The following is a 12,172-nucleotide window of genomic DNA, read 5'->3' as shown; positions in this document are numbered from 1 at the left end:
AAACTTTTACTCGGCTTCATTTTAAACTTCCCTCATTAATGGAATCACCTTGCTATACTGAGAGAGAATAGTTACCATGTCAACTACAGAGGATCTGACTGAAAAATACCCAGCAGTGCCCACAGTCTGCTGGGGAACTGAATTGCTGTGCTATCAACCCTATGTGCCAGGCTTCAGATCACTTCCTTTCAAAGGAATGTCATGACACTACTTTGTGCTTGTACCAATTTTATTTCCTGGAAATGCTGATTTCGCTATGAGGCAGGGTGACAGGATATATAATTGTTGGAACAAGAATCATATTTCAGTTCTTTCAATAGATTCCTGTGGTTCCATTCTTTGACCATACAGAATGTTCTCAAATATCATATGGATCTGCCATGGGACCAGAAGAGAGCTCATCTACCTATACAAGCAGGAGGCCTATATTATACAGCCTACTGTACCTCTGATCTAGCATCTGTACTAACCATATGTTTGCGCCCGATTGTTGACTTTGACCTGTAAACTCTTTTTTGTTTGGATTCTTATTATCTTGTAAGGCCTCTTTTTCTTGTAGCACCCTACTGACCCTCTTTGTCATTGGTGGCCAACGTTATTAAGCTATACAATGGAGAAAAGAGATAATACACATCTAAAATACCTTGTACAGAATTTGAAACCACACATGGACACCAACATACACATATCTATTTATATTTAAACCATGATATATCTCCCGTCTCTCTGTGTGGACCTCCGGCCTGAATAATAATAGCGGTATTTATTAAGTACTTTGTGTCAGACACCGTACTGAGCACTCGGCTGGATACAAGCAAATTGGGTTGGACACAGTCCCTGTTCCGCTTGGGGTTCACAGTCTCAATCCCCATTTTACAGATAAGGAAACTGAGGCACAGAGAAGTGAAGTGACTTGCTGAAGGTCACACAGCAGACCACAACTAGAACCCATAACCTTCTGACTCCCAGGTCCGGGCTCTATCCCTTACGCCATGCTGCTTCTCTGGCCCTCTCCCAGAGTGATGCCCAATATCCCGACTGGATTACTGCATCAGCCTCCTCTCTGATCTCCCTTCCTCCTGTCTCTCCCCACTCCAATCTATTCTTCATTCCGCTGCCCGGATCCTCTTCCTGCAGAAACGCTCTGGGCATGTCACTCCCCGCCTCAAAAAACCTCCAGTGGGTGCATATATCTATGCTTCTACTTATCAATTTTAATGGTAGTGATGCCTATCTACTTTGTTTTGCTTTGCTGCCTGTCTCTCCCATTTAGGCTGTGATCCCGTTATTGGGCAGGAATTGCCTCTATCTGCTGCCAAATTGTACATTCCAAGCGCTTAATACAGTGTTCTGCATGTAATCAGCACTCATTAAATACTATTGAATGAATGAGTGAATGATAGGGGAAGGAGCTAGTTGGGTAGTGAGGAAAGCAGCAGAATGTCTGGTCAGTTGGGAGAAGAGAGAGAAATGACCCAAATTCAGGGGGATAATTCACTGAGAAATTTTAGGGACGCTATAAAGATGCAACTACTTTGTGGGGCTCTGCTAGAAATGGGCTGGGGTCTCATCCACTAACTCAATTATACTCTTTCCCGAGTGTCCAATATACTGCTCTGCAGAGAATAAGTGCTCATAATAAAGACTTTTGATTTATTTTTTGGAAGAACCATGTCTAAAATTTAGTTTCCTCCTTCAGGAATGGCAAAGACTAGATGTCTGCACATCCACTGTTTGGAGAAAAAAAACATTTCCTGTCATGAATGTACTGCATTAATTTCTAGATCACATTTAGAAATTATTATAAAATTCTTATTTGGAATTTATCTAGGGACCTAGAGAGAAGCTAAGGTCTCTAAGAGAAGCCAAGACATATCTTAAAGGAATTTTCCTTGGTTCTTGCTTTTTGTTATAAATAAGAATGCAGAACTATCAGCTTGGCTCAGTGGAAAGAGCCCCGGCTTAGGCGTCAGAGGTCATGGGTTCTAATCCTGCCTCCGCCACTTGTCAGCTATGTGACTTTGGGCAAGTCACTTCACTTCTCGGTGCCTCTTACCGCATCTGTAAAATGGAGATTAAGACTGTGAGCCTCACGTGAGACAACCTGATTACCTTGTATCTACCCCAGCACTTAGAACAGTGCTCAGCACATAGTAAGCGTTTAACAAATACCAACATCATTATTATTATTATTATTATTGACTATGTAAAAAATTCCCAAGAAAACTGATCTCATCAATGAGACAGTTAAGGCAGAGCCTTTGTGTTTCATCCTTTTACCTCCACAGAACACACTCAGTAGCTGTTCTCGTGGATCAAGAAACATGCAACAATCTTGAATGGCTCTAGGTTCTGATTCCAGCTCTAACAAGGATTACTGCTGTGTGACCTTGGGTGAGTCACTTCATTTCTCTGTGCTTCATTTACCTCGTCTGTAAGATGGGGATTAAGACTGTGATTACCTTGTATCTACCCCATCTCTTAGTATAGTACCCGGCACATAGTAAGTGATTAAAAAATGCCATTAAAAAAATGATCTGTGGGATCAAGGAGAGCTTGTTTTAGGATAGGAGAGAAATGAGAATGTTTGAAAGCGGTGGGGAAGAAGCCCTTGGAGAGCAAACACTTGAAAGTAGCAGTCAGAGAGCGAAGAAGGGTGGGGGCAAGGCGTTTTGATAATTTGGAAAGGGATGGGATTGGATATGTAGATGGAGGGCGTGGATTTTGAGAGAAGGTAGGAGATGTCTGGAGTGAGAAACTCTGGGAAGGATAGATGAGATGAAGGGGATTTGAGGAAATAAGGGGTCTGAGGAGGAAGTTTAATGTCTGGAACACCTGATGAAATCAGTGGACATGGCTGTCAGTAATTTTGTCAGTCAGAGGAGAGGATAGAGTTAAAGCACATAAGGGTAAACTTGAAGTGGATGAGATAGGCCTGATATCTAGATTTCTGCCAGCAGACCTCTGCAGCAAATGTCCAGGAATGAAGGAAGTGGACTATGAAGGTGATCCGGGGCTGTGGGTTAGTAGTACAAGATCATGGAGGGATAGGGGAGTGAGTGTGTTGAGTTTAGTAAATAGGGTGGTATTGAGGGCTTCGGTTTGGTCACTGTGGGAGGGTAGTTTGGTTAGAGAGGTTACGTGGGGCATGATGACAGGAAAACTGGAAGGCATCAAATTATTAGAGATCTCTGTGGAGGAACAGGACAGATTTGTGGGGAGGAGGTATATAGGAGAAAAGTCAGGTCAGGCAGTTATGGTCAGATAGGGGGATTTCAGAGTTGGTGAGGGTAGAGACTGTATAGTGATAATGAGATCAAGCGTGGGTCCAGGTTGGTGAGTGGGAGAGCTGGGATGGAGCAGGAGACTGGTGGAGTTGAGGAGTGATAGAAATTGGATAGCGGAAGGGTCATCAGAAACACCTATGTGGATACTGAAGTCCCCAAAGATCGGGGATCAAAAACTCTATCGTTTTGTACTCTCCCAAGCACTTGCTCTACACACAGTAAGTGCTCAGTAAATCCCATTGATTTAATTGATTGATTGATTAACCACCTTACAAGATTATTGTATTTATGCTACTGGGTTTTAAAATGCATTGTCTGAAAACTTCATAAGATATGCATGCATAAATCATAACCTGCTATATTTTTTGAAACACTTTCATGCTCATTTGGGGTCCTGGTGTCATAATGGAAAATTGCTCTTCATTTTCATAGTGTGAAATGAAGGCTCGATAGCGCTAGTTATAAATGAGTACAATACAGTTAAGCTGCTGGGGGAGGAATGCTTTGCCTCTGTGTTTAAATCCTGACATGAAACACTGTGCTTCTTCCAGAAAGAATAACTCTGCTAAAATAAGATAGTCTCACGGGTGTGGTTCATTTGGGTTGAAGATAATTGCTCCCCAGAGACGGGGTTTGAAGATATAAGGCCTATTTTTCCCTTTATATGGCACAGGTTTGAGTTAAGATGTGATTCTATAACTAATTCACGCTAAATATTTTATTTTGGATTACTATCCGTATGGTGTTTATTTTGAGAGCAATAGCAAGACACATTTATATGCTGTTGATCATGTGACAGTTGTGTGTATGTGCTGTACTAAAACAATTGAAGTAAAGACCCTATTTCATCCCACACAAATCCATGTTTCGGGCTTAGTATTATACTACAAAATGGTTTAGTAACTCAAAATAACGTCATACTCTATTGTGGGAAGCTTTCGGGGACGTTGACTTGGGGTGGGGGTTGAGGCCTACGGGGTGAGTGAATTAAAGGGGCTACTGCCCTTTTTGGCAACATTAATGTTGGTATTTGTTAAGCGCTTACTATGTGCCGAGCACTGTTCTAAGCGCTGGGGTAGACATAGGGGAATCAGGTTGTCCCACGTGGGGCTCACAGTCTTAATCCCCATTTTACAGATGAGGGAACTGAGGCACAGAGAAGTTAAGTGACTTGCCCACAGTCACACAGCCGACAAGTGGCAGAGCTGGGATTCGAACTCATGAGCCCTGACTCCAAAGCCCGTGCTCTTTCCACTGAGCCACGCTGATTAGTGGGGTTCACAGTGCTAACCCGTCTCTCAGGCCCGCAACCTTGGTGTCATCCTTGATTCTTGATTCTATTTATCTTGATTCTATTTATGTGCTATTGTCTTAATGAGATGTTCATCCCCTTGAGTCTATTGCTATTGTTCTTGTCTGTCCGTCTCCCCCGATTAGACTGTAAACCCATCAAAGGGCAGTGACTGTCTCTATCTGCTACCGATTTGTACATTCCAAGCGCTTAGTAAAGTGCTCTGCACACAGTAAGCGCTCAATAAATACTATTGAATGAATGAATGAATCCTTGACTTGCTCTCTCATTCCCCTCACATATCCAATCTGTCACCAAAGCCTGCCGGTCTCACCTCCACAACATCGCCAGGATCCTCCCTTTCCTCTCCATCCAAACCGCTACCATGTTAGTAAAATCACTCATCCTATCCCGACTGGATTACTGCATCAGGCTCCTAGCTGACTTCCCAAACTCCTGTCTCTCCCCACCTCAGTCTATACTTCACTCTGCTGCCTGGATTATCTTTTTACAGAAACTTTCTGGGCATGTCAACCCCACCCGACCCAACCCCCGACCCCACCTCAAAAATCTCCAGTGGTTGCCTATCAACCTCCATATCAAACAAAAGCTACTCACTATTGGTTTCAAAGCTCTCCATCACCTTTTCCCTTGTTACCTCACCTCCTTTCTCGCCTTCCACATCCCAGCCCGTGCATTCCGCTCCTCTGGTGCTAGCCTTCTCACTGTGCCTCGTTCTTGCCTGTCTCACCATCGACCCCTGGCCCACGTCCTACCTCAGGCCTGGAAAGCCCTTCCTCCTCAAGTCTAACAAACAATCACACTTCCCCCCTTCAAAGCCCTACTGAAGGCTCACCTCCTCCAAGAGACCTTCCCAGACTAAACCCCCCGTTTCCTCAGGTCCCTCTCCCCTCCGCATCGCCCTGACTAGCTCTTTTTGCTCTACCCCCATCTCCCCGCCCCACAACACTGGTATGTATATGTACATACCTATAATTATTTTTATTTACATTGATGCCTGTTTACTTGTTTTGATGTCTGTCTTCCCCCCTTCTAAACTGTAAGGCCCATGTGGCCAGGGATTTTCTCTCCCTATTGCTGAATTGTACTTTCCAAGTGCTTAGTGCAGGGGTCTGCACACAGTCCATAAGAACAACTGATTGGTTGATGACAGGAAAAGATGAGGAGGCTGGTTAGAATAATCATGGCAACTGTTTTCAAATTATTTTCTTCTGAAGTCCTTGTTTCCCATTGCAACTATTGTTGAAATAAATACTAATAATGATACTAATGCTAATAATAGGAGTGTTTACTTACTATGTGCAATCTCTATAGTAAGCACTGGGGTAGTCAGTCATATTTTTTTGAGGGCTTACTGTGTGCAGAGCACGATACTAAGCTTTTGGGAGAATTAGGGTATAACATTGAACAGTCTCATTCCTTCCCCACAACGACCTTACAGTCTAGAGTAGATAGAAGCTAATTCAGTTGGACCTAGCCTTGGCCTCACCTAGACAATTTGGTTGGACCCAGCTCTTGTTTCCCATGGGACTGGAATGTTTCCAGGGGATCTCAGCCCTAAATCCTGGCCAAAATAACTTTCACCATCAGGTTAGGAGTCCCCAGACCTCTGTTAGAGTCCAATAGGTCTTTAAGCCCTCCAGTTCTTCCCTCCCCAAAACGACCACATTTGGAGATTTCTGCCCGGCAAACCCCAAACTTTGCACTCCCAAGAGTGCCACTCCTTGTATGAAGTCCAGGCATGTGCTCAAAGGAGAGGAGATCACTCAGAAACTAGCTACTAACACCTTCCTGGAATTCAAGAAGGTTCTGGAGAAGGGGTTCCTTCCCAGATTCATGGGTTTCCCCAGACCCCAAGAGGTCCTCCTCCAGTCTTTCCTCAGGCAGGATATGCCACAGAGGTACTGTTTACATAAAAGGCATTTGTTCTGATTATAAAAGTGCCTTGGCATCCTATCCAATCTACCAATCTCTCAGCCTGACTTGCTCCCATTATTCATCCCCGTCCCAGCCCCATAGCACTTATGTACATATCTGTGGCTTATTAATATTAATGTAAGTCTCACCCTCCAAACTGTAAGCTTGTTGTAGGCAGAGAATGTGTTTATTGTTATATGGTACTCTCCCAAGCGCTTAATACAGTGCTCTATGTACATTGAGCACTCAATAAATATGTTTGAAGGACTGAATGAATGCAGGAATGAATGAATGTAGGAATGAAAATAGTAGACAAAGTTGAATTATGAGCCAGTGATTGACATCTGCTAGTCATATAACACAATATGACACTATCTTGGATCTTGCTTCCCAGTGAGCTCCCCAATCCATTCCCAATCAGCTCTGGAGGAAGGGTCTGGGCGGTCTCTCCATTGGGGTCAGCTCTGGTGGAAGGAGCCCAGGGAAGAGGTGCCATCGCCAGGCTTGCTCCCCACCTCCATGATCCGCACACTCTCCAGAGGAAGAAACCACTCACCAGAGACTCTGTCCCCTGAGCCTGTATCACCAGGTTTCTCCTCCACTTTCCTGCCATGGGGGGAAGATCTGCCAAGGGCCTGGGAGAGACATGAAAGACATAATCAAAAAGGAGGGGGGCCTCCTATTAATGAATTCCTAAATAATTGAAAATGGTCAAGATCATAATTTAAGTCTTCTTAAATTTTCTTCCCCACCCTCCCTTCGCCCATTCATTCTTCAATTCATTGAGGGGAGAGGACATCCAGCATCACGGAAAGTCACGCCTCTTTCTTCCCCAGCGCATCCCCGCTTGCAAGACCCAGAGACCCTGGTGGATTTTATTAATAATAATAATAATAATAGTACTTAAGTGCTTCCTATGTTCCAGGCACTGTATTAAGTGCTGAGGTGGACACAGGCAAATCGGGTTGGGCATGCTCCCTATCCTATGTGGGGCTCACAGCCTCATTCACCTTTTAAGAGATGAAATAACTGAGGCACAGAGAAGTGAAGTGTCTTGCCCAAGGCCACACAGCAGACTAGTGGTGGAACAGGATTAGAACCCATGACCTGCTGACTCCCAGGCCCATGCTTTATCTACTATGATCCACTGTCTAAATAAGAGGGAGAACGTTATGCCATTTGGAGTAAATAAGGTAGGGGGTTGGGGAGGGGTGCATAAGGATATAAATTAGTGTGTGGTAGAAAAGTAGAAGGCCTTTCTCTCCTCAATCCCTCTCCCTTCTTGGAACGCTTTTGCTTATAGAGGGAAATCCAAGATCATCTAATTGCTCAAACCTGAATCGTTCTTGGTCAGAATTTCCACAATTTCCGGCATGAGAAGCAGCATGGCCAAGTGGAAAGAGCACAGTTTTGGGAGTAGAAGACCTGAGTTCTAAGCCTAACTCTACCACTTGCCTACTGGGTGGCCTTGGGCAAGTCACTTTACCTCTCCGTGCCTTAGTTTCCTCATCTGTAAAATGAGGATTCAATTATGGTTCTCCCGTTTTCTTAGTTAGTCAGCCCTATGTGAGATAGGGACTGTGTTTGGCCTGAATATTTGTATCTGCCCCAGTGGTTATTACACTGCTTGTCACGTAGTAGGTCCTTAACTGTGATTATTACAGACAAGAAGGTGGAGGCTGCTCCATTCCATAGCTGCAGCTCAAGGAATCCTAGCAAACTCTGTATATTGAGAACAAGAGACCTAAGGTTTGTCTCCTTGTATATACATCTTTGCTCTTTAATACCTTTTTCAAATTTTCTCCTGTGAATATGCAAAGAAATATACCACAGTTTGAGTAGACATTTGTCTTTTTTCAAAAATAGCTGTTGCAATCTGCTAAATTGAAGATGGGATTGTTATTTCTTTTTAATCCATAATTATAGAATAGTATGGAATGTTTGGTTCTTTTGTTGACAGAGGGTGTTTTAATATCTGAAAAGTGTAACCTGGAAATAGGTCTACTAGTATTGAGGGGAATGATGATGAGGTGGTGGTGGTGATGGTTATGGATTCTACTGTTGGGATTGGAGAATAACCCTCAATCCTGAGACTTGAACATGTGTGTGTGAATGAATTGACTTCCTTGGTGTCCTCAACTAAAATTATCTTTTGGGTGGGAATTCCAATGTTCCTCTCATTCTGAGAGAGACATTTTGGGAGAAGTCCTAAAGAGACTTTATTTTTCCTGTGCTTCACGTCAAGATACCTGCCGTAGCCGAGAGCGAACAAGTACCTGATATGGCAGTGAAACAAGTTAGGTTAGGAAGGGACCTTGACTTAGCCGAGAACGAACAAGTATCTGATATGGCAGTGAAACAAGTTAGGTTAGGAAGGGACCTTGACTTGTTTTGTATTATATATGTGTCAGCACCTGGTGAAGTAAACTTCAAACAGAAGGCACTCAGTACATTTTGATGGTGCTGATGATCTAGGTTGAATTTGGGGCCCATCCATATTAATCACTTGAAGGTGCATCAAAATGTTAATGTTCTGACCAATGATGTCCTAGAAAAGCACTTTCAATGGTATTTATTGAGCACTCACTCTGTGCAGAGCACTGTACTAAGTGCTTGGGAGAGTACAAGATATCAACGAACAGGCACATTCCCAGGAAACTGATCCTGCTCTTGCCTTGGGAATTATCTACTCGTTAATGAGAATGAGATTTCTGCCAGTGAGATTCCTGCTTCTCTCAAGACAGTTCTATGTCCACAGCCTACCTGTAGATTTGAATCAGAAGCAAGAGGCCCCTAATCATTCGATAAATGTTATTTAACAATACCAACATTATAATTATTTATTGAGTTCTTACTGTGTGTATGATGACACTGTACTGAATGCCTGGGAAAGTGCTATAGTTAGTTAGTTAGACATGATCCCTTCCCATAAGGACTTTAGTCAACAGGAGGAGACAGACAATAGAATAGATTAGGGAGAGGAAAAACAGTTGAGTATGAGAATATTAATGTAATATCGGACTGGTTTGAGTATCAGAGTGCTTAAGTTGTACACAGCTAAATTTATAGTCGATGTAGAGGGTTAATCATAGCAGCTCCTTAGACAAAGCTACCGGGTAAGACCACTGGACTGAGTGTCTCTCTGCTGAAAGTAGTTTTTTATTATTTTTATTTATTTTTACGGTATTTTTTAAGCGCCTATTATGCGACAGGCACTGTTCTGAGCACTGGGGCAAATACAAGATCATCAGGTCTCACATTGGACTCACAGTCTAAGGAGGAGAGAGGACAGGTATTGAATCTCCATTTTGCAGATCAGGGAACCAAGGCACAGAGAAGTTAAGTGACTTGCTCTAGGTCAAAAAGCAGGTGGAGCCTGGATTAGAACCCTAGTCCTCCTTCTCCCAAGGCTTGTGCTCATTCCACTGGGTGATACTGCTTCCCAGGGTTCTAGGAAAGAAGAGCGAAAAGATTGGAGAAGTATTGGTAGAGGAAGCAGTTACTTCTGTCCTTGAAGATGAAGTACTGACAGCACACCGTGGAGAGGATCCCTCTCTCTGCTGTTACCTTTCATGAGGAGGCACTTGATGCTCTGATGAGTCCTCTGATGGAATAATGTGGATTCCGAACATCAGTCAAGCACTCCTGACTGCATGAACTATACTTGGAAAATAATAGATGTCAAATCTCTTACTGAGTGACACTGCATTCAAGCACTATTGTGGGCTTAGGTAGCATTAGATGGTTGACAGTTTATTACTCTTTATATATATATATTTTTAAAGACCTCCAGAAATGGTTTGGTGATCAGTGAAGCATCATTTTCACCCTCTGGAGATAAATGATTGGGAGCTGACTTTAATGAGAAAGTCTAAAGCCAGAATTAGAAACTAGCTTTGTGCTGGATCTGTTCATTTCTCTAAGGCTAATAAGTTAAGAGTCAGAACTTCTTCCCAAGAGGGTACGAGAGGAACTGACAGGCTGCGAGGTGCACGAACTGTGATTGCCTAATTTAACCTTAAATGAAGAAACGTCCAAAGCTTCTGACATATTTTAATCTTAGCAGTCTCTAGCATGTTGATTTAGCCATTCTTTATTTTAAATTTTCTTTATTAAAGACTATATTGCCTTTCTCCAAGCGGCCATTTGGTTTTCAAATTATGGTTGGCTCATAAATCCTTTGTACCAGGTGCCATGTAGAAGCATGTTAAAAGTAGATAAAAGCAATTTATCCTGCCCTCGGATTAGAGATGGCTCGTCTCTACAACTGACAAGGGCCATACGCAGCTGTGGCAGTGGGGAGATAATAGCATTGGAGAATGGAGAAATTAAAGAGAAGGTATCAGACAATAGCTGATGTGGAGAGTCACTTCTCTGTACCTTAATTACCATGGTCCTAGGGAGGACCCGACAAATGCCCTTATTTAATCACATGAATTGTAGCTTTTAAGCCAACTGTCGGAATATTTTTTAAAACTGGGCAAAACAGTTAAGGCCTTCATCAAAAGGAATCTACTTTCGTTTCCTAATTATAATTATGGTCTTATCTTGTCTTATGCTGTCGGGTCGTTTCCGATCCATAGCGACACCTCAGACGCATCTACCCCAGAACGCCCCGCTTTCCATTTGCATTCGTTCTGGTAGTGTATCCAGGGATATTCATGGTAAAAAATACAGAACTAGTTTACCATTGCTGCCTTCGACACAGTAAACCTGAGTCTCCACCCTCGATTCTCTCCCATGCCACTGCTGCCCAGCACCGGTGAGTTTTGACTTGTAGCAGATTGCCTTCCACTTGCTAGCCACTGGCCAAACTAGGAATGGAATGGGTATGCCTCTGCTTGACTCTCCCTCCCGGAGCTGAGACTGGTAGAGTCCTGGAAACTCTCCAGGTGTGACCCTGAGAGGGTATAATCATGGTATTTATTATTTATTTACTATATGCCAAGTACTGTGCTATGTGCAGGGATAAAATAAAGATACGCAGAGCAGAGTCTCTGTCCTTCACAGGGCTCCCAGTTGAAGAGGTGGACAGAGCAGGTATCATAATCCCATTTTAGAGATGTAAGAGCTGAGGCCAGAGAATATAAGTGCCTTGTCCAAGGCAGAGCTCAGACCAGAACCCAGCTCTTCTGACCCCCATTCCCCGTAGACTTTACCCTAGGCAGTGCTTGAATATCTGAGAGGGTTGGTGGATGGGGCAGGGATGTGGTTTAAAATGAAACCAAAGTCCAGATCCTCTAGGTGTTTTCAAAACAGGATTGGAAGTGGTAAACATTTAGGGCTGTGACTTGAGAACCAGCAGGAGATTGGGAAGAGTTAAGTTTCAGTGGTGTGATTTGTCTTGGAGAAGGGGGTGAGACTTTTCATGCTATCTCAATGTCTTTCCTGAACCATTTCCCACTTTAGTTTCTTCTATAGTTCCTGAATCCAGTCAGTTTACTGGAAAGCAGTTGGACCCAGTACAGCTCACCATCAATGGCCACATTTTCCAAGAGGAATATGGAATATTCATTTATTCATTCCTTCAATCATATTTATTGAGCACTTACTGTGTGCAGAGCACTGTACTAAGTGCTTGGAATGTGCAATCTGGCAAGAGATAGACACAATCCTGCCCAGTAACAGGCTCGTGGTCTAAAAGGGGGAGACAGAC

At 43.3% G+C, this 12,172-nt stretch overlaps 1 non-coding gene across 1 annotated transcript; it reads right to left on the bottom strand.

The window, feature by feature from the left end:
• Positions 1 to 11,288: 11,288 nt before the first annotated feature.
• On the bottom strand, positions 11,289 to 11,426 carry LOC114811539. The gene has a single exon (XR_003759236.1). It is a non-coding gene; the product is annotated as a small nucleolar RNA SNORA7 (small nucleolar RNA).
• Between the last annotated feature and the right edge of the window lie 746 nt (positions 11,427 to 12,172).

The sequence above is a fragment of the Ornithorhynchus anatinus genome, chromosome 4 (genome assembly GCF_004115215.2).
Source record: "Ornithorhynchus anatinus isolate Pmale09 chromosome 4, mOrnAna1.pri.v4, whole genome shotgun sequence".
Taxonomy (NCBI): domain Eukaryota; kingdom Metazoa; phylum Chordata; class Mammalia; order Monotremata; family Ornithorhynchidae; genus Ornithorhynchus; species Ornithorhynchus anatinus.
The sequence above is the reverse complement of the archived record's forward strand: the minus strand, read 5'-3'. Positions and strand labels throughout refer to the sequence as shown.